This window comes from Carassius gibelio, chromosome B15, assembly GCF_023724105.1.
Source record: "Carassius gibelio isolate Cgi1373 ecotype wild population from Czech Republic chromosome B15, carGib1.2-hapl.c, whole genome shotgun sequence".
Classification (NCBI taxonomy): domain Eukaryota; kingdom Metazoa; phylum Chordata; class Actinopteri; order Cypriniformes; family Cyprinidae; genus Carassius; species Carassius gibelio.
This window is the reverse complement of record NC_068410.1, coordinates 25,606,355-25,616,702: the sequence shown is the minus strand read 5'-3', so window position 1 is coordinate 25,616,702 and position 10,348 is coordinate 25,606,355. Positions and strand designations below refer to the sequence as shown.

The following is a 10,348-nucleotide window of genomic DNA, read 5'->3' as shown; positions in this document are numbered from 1 at the left end:
TGTTCTTTTTCTCGAATATCTAGCACCAATGACATTCAAAGTGGCTAAATGCACTTCACTCATGACTAATAAGAAAGAAAAAATCAAACCAAAAAGCAAATAAAAATTAGCATTCCTGCTGTTAACGTTAACAAATGTCATTATTCAGGGCATTGTTAAGATTTCTCCTACCTTTTTTTTAATCAGTAGACTTCCTTGTTCGTGAAAGAACCCTCTGCCATAAAGCCCTTCGCTTTTTCAAGAAACTGTTTTAGATCCGGAAAATATTCATGCATTTGCACACCTCTTTTATTTTAGTTGATCTGAGAAATAACTTTGTCATCAAGCTCATAACCCCGTCCATCAAACTCGCATTGAGAGAGAGCCACACTAGAGTGAAAAGACTCACAATCACTCTCAGTATCCTGCTCTTCATCTCTATTCATTTCCCTTTTGGCTTATTTTAGCATCAAGTACTTTGTCACTGTTCTTCCTTTTTTGGGATATTTTAAAAATTGATTTATCTTCTTCCATTCTTAAACAGTTACTTTCCTCGGATATTTCTTGCAATGCAGCTGAATATTTTCCTGAAGCTTTATCATTTTGCTCATCACTACAAACTGTAGAGCATTGTGCCATCCCTGCTAGATCCTTCACACCTGCATCCAAAAGCATTTCAGTGTGAGCCGAAACTGAAGGCGGATGTGACATATACAAATCAGCGTCATCCTCCGTAATCATATAAACAAAATGCCTAAAAGAAACAATATGTTTCAATCTAGGCGACACACTGCTGATTGGGATCTTTTTGATCTTTTTTTTTTTCTGTAGAAAATTGTTTGCAACAATAGCTTGCAGTTTAATTAGTAAATTGGGTTATAAGAGTTTTGTCTACTGTGTCATACAACCTGTGCTGTTTATGCAAATCAAGCACAGCAGAGAGGTCTCCAGAGACATGTTTTATACTATAAAACAATGGAATGTAAAGGCCACTCTTAGTTCTTCTAAACACAGCAAATGAAGAGCTAATTCTCTGCACATTATTTGATGACGACGTGATTTCAGAACATATCACATAAGGTATTTCTGGCTATGCAATCACATGTATATAGTTTAACTGATTGAATAATTCATACAGTACTTTATATTCACATGTATTATTTAAAAATTGTTGTTATCTAAAGCGGATAACCATCAAAACTGTTTTCTAAGTGCATAAAGATCACATTAACTCTTTGGTTCTCATCCTCAGGTCAATGAATCCATTCATTGCTTAATTGAAAATGGAAAATGGAACATATTTTTACTTGATGTTGTTTGAAAATATTGGGTACATAAGATATGCTTTCTTCGGTTCAGGATTTATTATATATTGTGCAATTATATTCTTTAATGCCCTTATTATTCTTGCAATTGTTCTGGAAAGGACATTGCACCAGCCCATGTATATTCTGATTTCATGTTTAGCCATCAACTCTCTGTTTGGAACAGCTGCTTTTTTCCCAAGGTTACTGACAGACTTGCTGTTTGATACACACTCAGTCTCTCGTGCAGCATGTATCTTACAGGCTATTGTCATTTATTCATATGCATCAAATGAAAACACAATATTAATGTTAATGGCATTTGACAGGTATGTAGCAATCAGCAAACCATTACAATACAACAACATAATGACACCCACAATGTTATCTGTTTGAATATCTATAGGCTGGATTTATTCAATGCTTTGTGTTGGTATTGCTGGTATATTAAATGCCAGACTCACGATGTGTGGTAACAAACTGTGGAAGGTGTACTGTCACAACTGGGAAATTGTCAAGCTTTCTTGTGCAAACACTATTATCAATAATGTTTTTGGCTTTTTCATACTGACCACAACTGTTATCATGCCTTTAACTTTTATATTATACTCTTATGTTAAAATTCTTATAATTTGTAGAAAAACCTCGATAGATTTCAGGAGAAAAGCATATCAAACTTGTATTCCACACATAGTGATCCTCTTAAATTTCTCAGTAGCTCTTTTTTGTGAGATCACTTTGAGCCGTGTAGCAACTTTGGAACTCCCTTTAGTGCTGTCAATCATTCTTTCATTAGAGTTTCTCATTGTACCACCCATGGACCCTCTTGTTTATGGTTTGAATTTTCCTGAAATTCGCAAAACAATTATATGGATTGTAAAAGCTTGCAAATAGATTTAACAGATGCTGCACAAAATGTTAACAAAGTTCAATGATTGTATTGTACATTATGACATAGTTAATGCATTACACTTTAAGAACCTGTGAATTTGTGACTTTGCTTTTTACTGTACATCTTTGCCACAATTATATATTTACTATACATTTTATTTATAATTTAGCCTGTTACTATAAATTCTCAACATGTTGAGATAAATAATCAGTTACTCCTATGTGTCTCTACATCCTCAGTGAAGAAGCAATTGAAGTAGCAACAAAAAAGATGAACTGTGATGTGGTGTCTGTGTTAATCCCTATTCGGACGGGACTAGTTTTACAGGGGGTCGTTAGAGAAATCTGCGTTTCACAGACGTACTTGGTGATTTTAATCCCGTCCGAATCTGCCACGTCTGTGTTTTTCTCACACAACCTCTGTGATAATTCCAGAGCAAATTACCTACTGTTTTTCAGCAAACTCAGTGATCCTCTGAGAAAACTAATCCTGTCCGAATGCGAATGTCTTTGATTGCCGGTGATATTTTATTTCACAACGCGTTTCCTTGTGTGTTTTGGCCAACGTGAATTACCGTAGATGCTCTTACCGCGCGGATGTTTGATATATTTGCTTAGCGGCAAATAAATAATAAAAAAAAAAAAAAAAAATCAAGAGCAAGATCATGTAAACTGTTAATACCGACCATGTAATATCAGCATCAGGTAAGATTACTCACGTTCATTTATGTACTCAGTTACATAATGTTTTAATAAAAAAAAAAAAAAAAAAAAAAAAAGGAAAACAAGTTAAACTAAAGGAACCACACATTAACATGGTTTTGTTATACTAGCCATTTAGTATTTATTGTGTAATAATACTAAGGCAATCATTCTGAATGAATGCAATGCACGCATACAGAGCGCGTGATCTCTGTGACGCCCAGATGCACAAAACAGCCCCTCCCACCTCTGTAATAAACACGGAAAATTTAGTCCCTTCTGAATTGGTACAAGAAAATCACAGACGGCAGGTGGTGAGAATCGAAACTCAAATGTAGTTAAGAAAACCAGTCCCGTCCGAATAGTGCTTTAGTCACATATGTTTTGGCAGAGGTCAGCATCTTTTCTTGTACAGTCTGCTTGCATTTAATATCTGTAAAAGCAGGACAGAACTATTTCAGATGATCTCAGAAATACTGATGCATATATGACTGCAGTACATTTTCTTAAAAAATAACTGAAACTTGCTTATTACCCTTTGTATTTAGTTGAGTTTTTTTTACTTTAATCTTAACTTGTACATATGTAACGGAGGCCAGCGAGTAGTGCTGTGCAGGTTAACCTCACTCCCTGATCTCAAGAGACGCACTAGCAACAGATGCTAGTGGCTGTAGCCATTTAGCCTCCTTGTAGCCGCCATGCCGGAAGACCCGGGTTCGAGCCCCGCTCGTCGCGAGTGCGAGGAGCGTCAGAGAGGACCCAGGAGAGAGGGGTTACACATACTTTAAGAAAATATGAAAAAACAGCTTGCTTATAGAAATTGCTTTTACAAAAATAAGAACGTTGAAGCTAAAAATACAAACAAACCTTTATCTTTGTATATTCTGGACCCCCATCATTCTCCTCTTCCTCGGCTGTTGGCAGATCGTAATGTTGCTAGTCAGTTTTCTGCAGTGTAAACATTCTAGACCCACATAACAATACTTAGATCAAAGATGAAAAAGTAATGATTGAGGAAATAGGAGAGTTGACCTAAACATTGTTAATTGGCATTAAAGCAGATTTTATCTTGTACTACTAAAGTGATCAAATTCCTTAAAGGTCCCATGGCATGGATTATTTCCTTTTCTTTAAATGCTTTTTAATGTTTCCTTAGGTGTACTTATATTGTTAGTATGATTTTTACATTTAAAATATAGAAATAAAAAGCATTTTTATACCCTGATATTAGACCTTTGACTTGATTGCTCTGTTTGAAGGGGTGTGTCTGCTGTGAGACTCTGAGTAAACGACAACTGTTGTGATTGGCTGACATCTTTGCATTCGAAATGTGTATTACATGTGGAACCCCTCTCAAATATATATATATATATATATATATATATATATATATATATATATATTTTACTATTACAGCTGTCGAGATTAATGAATCGTGGAAGTGTTGATTATATAATTATTTTTTTCAATCTTTTCACATCACATGAAAGGCTGCAGTGATGAGCATTGAGTAAACAGAGTATTTTTATCGCGTGAATGCAGTGATCTTGTCATTATTGCAACACGTTTTCTCTCACAAAATGCTTTCACCACAACTAACAGCAAACACATGAATACAGTAAGAGCTTTGTTGTGCAGCATACACAGCAAAATCCCCAGTGTTAATTTAACACTCTGAGTGTGGACACATATAAACACTGAAGCACTGTTAAAAGTAACACTGATGCAGAGTTGAAGTTAATGAGATAATTAAGAAGAATTGAGTTATGATTGACCATTATTGAAGACACCTGATGTTAACAAGCAGAATCACCAACCGAGAAAATCACAATTTGTGTGTCACCATTATAGTGGTCAGTGTTTGCTTTAGTTGGGAACAAAAATCATCAGGTGATGATATGATAATTATGTTTTAATGTAATCATTGTTTGACCTTAAGCACTGAAATCATTTACATTATCTTCTCATCAATTGTAACAGCTTTGATTCAACAGCGAAAGAGTCTGTATTTTCTATACATTTTGAAGGCATCTCTTATGATTCTGTTTTTTTTTATTGAAGAGTTTTAATTTTAGGCACACAGATAACAAGAATCAGCATATGAATCTCAACAATGGTGACAAACAGCATATTCAGATAAACAGATCTACTCTGAACATCACAAAACTAGATACTAAAAATTCACATAAAAACAGCAAAAATAAAATATAGTTAGAATAAAAAGTTAAAAAGACAGTTCAGCTCATAATTTATTCATGCCACAATGCATGATGGGAGTCATGGATGAGTTTTTATTGGCTACAACATGCTTTTTTGGTGGTCATTGTTGTGATGCTCACGCTGATTCTTGATGTCTGTGTGTCTGAACTAAATATTTTTTTCTTTACGTAGAACTAACTTTTAAAAACATGTCATATTATGGCAAAAGTTCTGAATCACTTTTTTATCCACCTAATTTATGTACATAGTAAAGAAACCTGGGCTCAGGGATTCAGGTCACTCAATGGCAATTAGTCCAAACCACAATCAAATCTATAATATTGCCTTGGCTCTGGTCTGTCTGTATGTTATAACGCAGTTACCACAGACACACAAAATCTAAAGTTAATAACTGAAGGGTCAAGATCCCAACTATAGCAAACACTGACAACTATAATGGTGACACACAAATTGTAACATAACTCAATTAACTTCTTAATTATCTCATTAACTTCAACTCTGCTTCAGTATTACTTTTAACACTGCTTCAGTGTTTATATGTGTCCACGCTCAGAGTGTTAAATTAACACTGGGGATTTTGCTGTGTAACAGCATCATTCATTGTAACTGCAGTTTAGGCAAGAGTGCAGATATACTCGCGATGTGTGACAGCTCCGGAAAAAAAAGGGAGCGTTCTTTGATCGATCTCTGTAGGTAAATCACAATTGAAATAACAGATTTGTTTCATGCTACTAATAGAAACAACGTAAAGTTGATCATATAGTCACTGGCTTGATTCACTGATGCATTAAGAGTATTAAACGATTTAGAAAGAAAGTCTGTGTGAACTTGAATAATTAGCTACACATCAGAAATCACTGATCACAGATCAGGCATTAATGAGAACTGTGTTACTCACTGTTTGTGGCGGTGTTGTCAAATCCATATCATAAAAGTCTGTTTGTACGCCTGTGCTGACATTGCGACTGAATTATATGTAAGTATTTGGGTGGGCAAAGCAGAGAAAGGGGAGGTATCATTTCTCCTTATAACGTCACAAGGAGGAGATTCAAGATCAGCCCGGTTGAGCTTCCATTTTCTCAAAGGCAGAGAAAGATAGAAAAATCTCGATTTACACCGATTACAATTTCTAGAAACTTGGGGACCATATACAGGCTAGGGGAACTCATATTAATGTTAATAAACCTCAGAAAGTGAAATTGTCATAGGACCTTTAATTATATCAGTTATTGATACATCAAAATGTTGTTAATATAAAATAATGTCATCAGCATTCAACAAAATAATATGATTATGGTCATGAATCTTAAATGGTGGAATGTCAGATTTCTGAATGTCTTTTGCTAGTGGTTCAAGGGATAAACAAAACAACAAAGGGGAAAGTAGACATCCTGCCTCATTCCACACTGTAAAGGGAATGTGATTGTGTGTTGGGGGTGGGGTATTAAGACTGATGCCTCAGGTGAGTGGTAGTGTCTTAATCATAGAAATGTAATGTTCACCAACACCAAAACATTGCATTACTGCCCACATATAGTTCAAATCTTGCCCATCAAAGGCTTTTTCTGTGTCAGGTGAAAAAAAATAAAACATAAAACACAAAGGGCGTGGGAGGGAGTCTGGAAAATCATGTACATGAAACCGGTATGGTCCTCTTTGAATAAGTTATGAATTACTTTTTCAATGCAAGAGGCAAGAATTGTAGCATACACTTTTAAATAGCATAGGGTAAGTGATACTGGTCTGTAGTTGGAGCAATCTTAATGGATCTTTACTCTTTTTAAGAAGCAATAATATCAAATATGTTTGTTTTTTTTTGACTCCATACCATGCTCTGTTGTGAAATTAAATCAAGCATGAGAGTCCCTAGCAGATCCCATACTTCTAAATATCAGAGGTGGGACTTTCAAATCACAAGCAAGTCTTCAAGTCATATCCCAAGTCCTCAAAGAGTTAAAGTTCATGAGATGATTAAGTGACTAATTAATCAAAGGATTGTGCATTAATGATGAAAACCTGATGTTATTTACATTTACATTTAGTCATTTAGCAGATGCTTTTATACAAATCGACTTTCACACTGGCAGTTTAGTGCGGAACGGGGCACGGTTCGCATGAAAAATCGCTAATGTGAACACTGTCATCGGACCCTGGTGCGCACTGGGGTACCAGCAGGAGACTACCTGGAGAAGGTGGTCTGAGTTCAGTTGCTCCCAAACTGTGGCACGGTTCACGTAAATATGCAAGCAACACGGACTCGGGTGCACACTTGTTCAGGAAGTAAAGTATCCCGTGCATGCATAACATTGTCAATATCACTCTTTACTCAAAACACGAGAGAGCCGAGGTTGATTCCACACATTCCTAAAAATGTAAACAAAATGAAATAAAATTAAATAATTAAAATAAATTATTGTCTTGTTCATAATATCACCCCAAAAAAGTCGTTTTGTATCCTCCGTGCGTTTTCCATGTGCGTTTGCGATGACGTAAGGTGACTGCAAGCGCACCTGGGTTTGATACAACTATCAAGTGTGAAAGCAGACCAATGTTGTGGGCGGCACCAGGAACAATCGCACTCGGGCTCAGGCTTGGCCCGCAGCAAACGAGCCCAGTGTAAAAGCCCTCTTACAAATGAGGACAGTGGAAGCAATCAAAAACAACAAAAAGAGCAATGATATATAAGTGCTATAACAAGTCTCAGTTAGCTTAAACACAGTACACGTAGCAAGGGCTTTTAAATAATATAATAGATCAAAAGAAAACAGATAGAATAGAAAAAGAATAGAGAAAGCTAGTGTTAGAGGTCTCTCTCTCTCTCTCTCTCTCTCTCTCTCTAAATATATATATGCATCCGTTTTTAATGTCTATGCAGGCTGGCAGCAGAAGCTCCTCTCCTGTGGTGTGTGGCCTTTTGGATTTTACGATTCTATATGCAGCTAAAATTGAGGCTTGATGCTTCATTGTAACATGCAGACTCAGGGACACAAGGTCATATTTCAACAGGTTCATTATTAAAGCAGGTATAGATGTGAATCTGGTGAGTGACAGGTGAGAGAGTCCAGAGGAGCTGTAGAGTAGGGTTTGGATGACTGGATAGGAAAAGGGCTTACTCTGTAAGCTGGTGGAGTGACCAGAATGGAGGATCCGTTGCACACACCTCAGGGGTAACACTTAGGGATGGCTGTGACACAAAACAGACGTTCCGAAGCTTTGCGAAAAAGCAAAGCACAGATGTTTCTAAACACCGATCCGAAGCCTGATTCAAAACATGTAACGTGACTTCAGCCTCAAAGTGTTTCACAAGAGTTTTGACAGGTGGCATGGTTCGCCAAATCAGCTTTTGATTGACACTGTCGAGTTTAGACCACACAATCGCACATCTGTATAAAAAACAGAGTCAACGCATCTTGACCTCGTGGGTCTTTGTAAGATGAGTTTGATTTTGAGATAGCGGATATTTGGTGATATAGTGACTAATAGAGTGATTTGTTTAGTTATATTTAGGCTTACATTTAAATTTACACACTGACTGATAGGCTATAGTCAGACAGAGTATACATATAGTTTGTATTTACATTAATAGATGCATAGATAGAAAAATATATAGATAGATAAATTAATAGATATATAGATAGATAGATAGATTAATAGATATATACATATATAGATACATAGATTAATATAAATCATAAGAACATGAACTTCATCGTTGCATTTGCAGGAATTATAAAATCTTTTTTCTTATTAACTCATGAAGCAGCCTAACACAATATTTTTTACTCTAATAGCTTATCTTTCCCCACACATATGAACTGTGTTCATGCACAATGACAAAACACGCAAGAATTAAATCAGTAAAATGATAGAAAAGACAGATGCATTATTTGTGTTAGTCAGTTCGCCCCATTTGTGCGAACTGGACGCGCCCACGCAGCGCTAAACGCCTCCTTCGTGCCGCAGAACCTCTACATGGACTTAACATTGAAATCACTCGCGGCAGACGCTCAAGAGTGAGTGAGTAATCCAAAAACCTTTGCTTTAGCCTCAATTGAGTGAAACACCATATGTGTAACTTCGGCCATTCTCAGTGATGTGACTGGTACACTAACTCTGTTTGTCATCATAGAAACATATAATCAGATTGTGATGTTTATTCCCGCTTCGGTAAAATGCTGAATATGCTGCCTTCTTTGTTTCGACCAACATGTAGTGGAAAGTAGCAAAACCCTATCTGAAAAGTCGCTAAATGTCACTTGATGACGTCATGTGCTAATTAGCATATTTATGACGTAAGTGCGTCGTATTGTATTGCCTCCCTATGCTCACATACTGCATTTTAATTCAGCCAAATTCGCAATAAAACTGTTTTTATTACTATATTTTAATGTTTCTGTTGTCAGACAACGGAATGAATATTATAATGACTGAAACATGGTCCATTAAGACTACATAACCAGATCTAAAACATTAATCTGCACTAAAATCCTATTCATGATATTGTCTAATGAAATCAAATACACATACGATAAAGTCAGTGGTTGTGCTGTGACTGATGTTGGCTATACTTGCTTGTAAAATAGAGTTAGAAGCAACAGAGTATCTTTTTTTTAACTGAAAGTGCTGCTCCTCTCTGTGCTCGCTGAACACAACAGATGCAGAGAGAGAGGCTTGCACTTGAAAAGAGAGACCTTGCACTCGTTCGGCAGCACCAGAGAGTCTCATAGACTAAATAATGAATTGTCTAAAAAGTCGCTAGATTTGTAAAGTCGCCAAGTTGGAAACTCCAATGCCCAGGGGACCAACTTCAACCTTCTCGCCAGTGTTGATAGGCTATTACATGTGAGGTGTAACCAATCAGATAGGCGCCGTGGGCGGGACATTGAGCAAGTCTGCAGAGTGGTAAATACAGAGAGGCCGCACGGCAGCTATATCAGAGCCAGTCAAGTAGCGCATTTTAAAATAAAATTGACTTTAATCAAACTACGGATCCGTGATACGTTTTGTGATCCGTCTCCCCACTAGCGTAGTAGCACTGATCACTTTGTGGGGGATAAATTTATCCCCACCGGGGATAAAAATAATTAAGCAGGGGCAGGGATACATTGATGCATTGAAATCCCATGCATCCCCCCCCCGGAAAATCGCACCCTGTGTAACCCTTATTACGAGGTAGTAATAACGTACATAGATTTAATAGTCTAAAGTAGTCATAGAGGTTATCATAAATACGATTTGGACCAGAATCAGAA

General features: G+C 36.6%; 1 pseudogene; it reads left to right on the top strand.

The window, feature by feature from the left end:
• Positions 1 to 1,262: 1,262 nt before the first annotated feature.
• Positions 1,263 to 2,177, top strand: LOC127972567 (putative gustatory receptor clone PTE03; annotated as a pseudogene).
• The last annotated feature ends 8,171 nt before the right edge of the window (positions 2,178 to 10,348 follow it).